The sequence below is a fragment of the Saccostrea echinata genome, unplaced genomic scaffold (assembly GCF_033153115.1).
Source record: "Saccostrea echinata isolate AGI-Se365-2 ecotype Australia unplaced genomic scaffold, CSIRO_AGI_Sech_v1 ptg000033l, whole genome shotgun sequence".
Taxonomy (NCBI): domain Eukaryota; kingdom Metazoa; phylum Mollusca; class Bivalvia; order Ostreida; family Ostreidae; genus Saccostrea; species Saccostrea echinata.
In genome coordinates, this window is record NW_026889782.1 from 32,859,064 (window position 1) to 32,863,629 (window position 4,566).

General features: G+C 31.2%; 1 protein-coding gene across 3 annotated transcripts in view; it reads right to left on the reverse strand.

Moving 5' to 3' along the window:
• Positions 1-4,566, reverse strand: part of LOC133199224 (fibroleukin-like) — a 138,107-nt gene that overhangs the window by 45,957 nt on the left and 87,584 nt on the right. The gene's annotated exons all lie outside the window — the stretch shown is intronic.

The window sequence follows — 4,566 nt, forward strand, 5'->3', positions numbered from 1 at the left end:
TATATCCGACAAAAATAATTTTAGTAATTTTTCATTCTAAACATTCCTATTTTAAAAATATACAATAATTAGCTTATTTGAAAGAGGGCCGATTTTTAAAGGAACTGAACTTTGTTCTTTTATAATCTTTTAATTAGAGAAGAAATAACTTTTCATTATAAAAGTGATTTCATTGTTTGTATTAGAACAGTTGTATTACTTCACTTAAAAAGAGGCATTTCTAATTATCAATACTTTTGGGTAAGTCGTAAGAGAAAATCAAACTCGAGAGTTTCGCTGAAGTTTTGCCGTCATTAAGAACCTTCAACACCTTTAGTCAGCAATGAACTTGTCCATCCAGTGTTCATTTTGCATAATTAGGTCAAATAATTATGGCGGTCTCCAAATTGGGAAGGGTAATCTTGACCGCACACAGAGTAATTTTGAACAAAGCTCCAATTAAAAAAAAACTATAATCGAAATTACGTCATCTTGCGTCATATGTAATGGAAAGAAATCATTAAAAGAGTGATTCAAGTATACTGACAAAAAAGATAAGGTAGTTTTCAAAATGTGAATATGAAGACATCGAGTGCACGACCCTGATTCACTGAGTTGCAAGCCATTAGGAACGGGGGGGGGGGGTTCAGGGCTTGCCCACAATATTTTTGCCAATATATAGAATACTAATAAAGACATAGCTACGTCATGCCTGTGCCCCCTCAATGAAAACGTCTGATGCTTTTTTTTTTTTTTTTTTTTTTTTTGCTTCTCGGGGAATTTTTGGTACTTGATAGTGCCCCCAACAAAAATGTTAGCATGTGCCCCCCTCCCCAGATTGTTTCCTACGGACCTCAATTGTCAAGGCATCCTTCTAATTTGCCTACATAGTGGCATATGAACCAAACAGAGGAATTTTCACTGTTCTGCTGACGAAGAACTTTAAAGTTAACGAAAATTTATCATTCTCACAAATAAAAAAAAAAATCTCCATGCCATGCGGTCTAATTTTTGATGTTTTCAGTGGTCCATGTTTGATTTGCTTATAATGTGTATTGTTAGAATGAATTATTGATTTGTAGCTGTATGTTGTTTCCATTTAATTTAATTTCTTTGAAAGCCGAATTATGTGTTCAAGAATCAAAATCAACTACAATTACGGTGTTTTTATTCCCAAATCTTTTGCAATGAAACGTTAAAACAAGATGAGCCAAACATGGCCTTGCTTATCGATAGCAAACGGAGTGTTTCAACAGCTAACTAAGACGTTTAATGGGGGTATTTATCCGTATTACGATACAAATCCACTTGTCTTTTTATGATTCTAAACAGGCCAAAAAGAGATAAATCGCATTAACTGAAGTCGGCAAAGAGATTTAAAATCACAACACTTTTAATCAGAAATCATAAATAAATAGGCAAAATAACTAGGATTTTATATTGTATTTTATTTAACATTAAATATACTTATAAAATTTAAGTATATATATATATATATATATATATATATATATATATATATATATATATATATATATATATATATATATATATATATATATATATATATGGTTGTGCCATTTAGGAGACCGCTCATATTTATATATTGGCATTAAGTAGCCTCGTAGAATAAGTAGACCAAAGCCGGTCGCCTTAACATTTTGACCCTCTCTGAACAGAAAATTAATGACTTTTTGATATTAAATTGACAATAGTTAATTTTAGTTTAGTATGTTTTTGTCCCTTAAATACCAAAAATATGCCAAAAATTTATGATTATAGAAATTTTTTAATTTAAATTTCAAGCAACGTATATATTGGTATTATTATATATCGTCATTATGTAGACCAGCTAAAACTTGCAAAATTAAATAAGATCTGCTATATATGTCTTATTTCTCCTAGTATTTAGTTTTAGATATTGTTCTCCTACTAATTTTGGGTATGTACAATTTGCTAAATAGAATAAAACTTTTTACGAGAAAATGAGCTTTAGAGTTTCGTGTTCGTCAACTTCAAGGTTTTCGTGCGCAATGCCTTCCGAAAATTTTCGGAAATCCTCGGTATCCTTTACGACCTTCGGAGAAATAGGAGTCAGACAAAATTTTGGTAAGTAATAACAAATTATGATTTTTAAAAAATACTTATTCATGATACATTGCCTATATATTATGCACCCAATATCTTGCGGTTAACGTCTGGTATTTATTTATTGATAAAGACTTACGTATACTTATTAGCATGGAGGAAATTCGAATTGTAGTTTACCAACAGCGTGGTTTCAACAATTCGTTTGTTTGTTTTGAACATATTTTATTGACACAAGCAAATGGATCGGAAACAAGTTCTTACAACTTACTGGTTCCTAACAATTGATTACTTGAACAAAATAATTGTAATCTGTGCTTATTCATAAATATATACTGAATAGCATAATATTAGACTGGTGGTATCGTTCTTGCGGAGATAAATAAAATATTCGATAATTTACCTGCAATACTAACTCTAATTTCCTATTATACGTGGGATAGGGTTGGGTTGGAAATGGGAGTAAGGTGTTTCTAGGTTCAAACTTTTTTCACAGCCTAATCCAACCAGCCTTTCCTGAACAATTTTAATAGTAAAAGATTAATTGGGGGAGGGGAGGAGCCCCCCCCCCCCTCCAACCACGATACCACATCTCTGATGTCTATGGTAGCGGATACATGCATGCATAAATGTACATACAAATTTATGTACCTGACAGCATCCCTCTTAGATTTCTTGTACATAAAACATAAAGTTCATTTGGTCAAGCCCAATATAGCAACAATTTTGAAATATCTTTAAAAATAAAGAGGAATTAAGGGCTACAAACTGCTAAAAAAAATTCAAAGGGACCAGATTAATATTTTTAATCGGGTTAGAACTGGGGTTTGGGTGCAGGATGTGTGGAAATATTTTGTGGTGTATATTCCATATAGGCAAAAATGCTGTAGGCTACACATCATTTTTTTAAGGATAGAAATTTGGTTGAAAAGGGGGGAGAAAAGTTGACGATAAATGTTGTCTATTAATTTCATTTTGTTGCAAATGCCAAAAAAAAAAAAGAAGCATTTTTGACAATGCGCATTTTTGTACCCATACTTACAGTCTAACTTTCTGTTTAATGACAAAAATATTTCTATAACTGGAAATAAAAATTAAGCCAAAGTTCAAGTGTTATATTAGGTCTGCATCAGCCTCCTTGCTTACCCGTTATTTGGGCCTCAAGTTAAATCTGTGACATCACACTAGCCCACACATTACATGTAATAGAAAGTAATAATATTATTATACGCCAATGATATTCTAAACAATCTATTACACTGTACCTTTTGGCATGAATGGAGGATTAGCAGGTTATATCAGAGATGAGCATATCAGTTAATAGTTATATGTATTACACTTTCCATGATTGAGTAACAAAAGATATACTGTATAATTCTTGCAATATTTTTTCTATAATAGTAGACTCAGTTAACATCACTACCGTTAAAGAGTTTCGATCTACAGCACTGCTGATTTAATTTCCCAGATTTTATTAGAGATCTACAAGTACCTTTACAGGTCACTTAATTAGTACATGTATCTCAAATTTAATTGGGCAAATGAGAATTTTGTCTTTAACAACTTAAATGACTCAAAAATGTATTGCATGTTCAACATGTTCAAGGCAAATTATTTCCTTTATCATGAATTTATTCTCATTTTATGGGAGAATATATTTATAATTATGAAAGTACTAGTAAATCAGTCTACACATAAGTAAAAATTACCTCAACTATTTGAATTACTTTGCTGAATTTATTGCATTGTCTTTAATACTTAACAATCATGTAAAACTTTATTTCATGGCTGTAGGAAGGGGGGGGGGGAGGGGGGTGCCCCCAATATATAATTTTGCCGAAATATAGAATACTAAAGAAAACATAGCTACTATATGCTTGTGCCCCCTCAATAAAAACGCCTGATGACCTTTTTTTCTTTTTTCTTTTTTTAAAGCTTGTCAAAGAATTTTTGGTTGTTAGTGCCCCCCCCCCCAAAGAAAATGCATGGCTGTCCCCCCTCCCCCAAACTGAAATTGCTTCTTACGGGCCTGTATTTATTGATTTTTTTTAATGTTTCATTTATTTATAAACCTATTAAGTGTTTCATTTTGACAAGAAATATTAGAAGATAATCATAATTTCAGAAAGAAGTTGAAATTAAATAATAAAAGATTGAAATTAAAAAATAAAAGAGACCCGAAGAAAAACCGCTTGTTGACAAGCTTGAACAAGTCCTGATTCATATGAAACATATCCTGATCAATTTAAGCATTTTTTTTATACATATAATGAAAAAAATATTGTTTATCTTATGCAGTTGCCATGGAGAAATTAACTTGCTTATATACTCTCAATTTAGTTATAAAACCATATAACAAGCAATAATTTTTTTTTATTTTAATAAAATTGTTATGCAGAGTCTACATGTATTACTTGTATATCTACATATGTACATTAGAAACTTTCGGTCGGGTTCAGTTTAATTTTGATCGGGTTAGCTAATACATTGTTGAGTCTT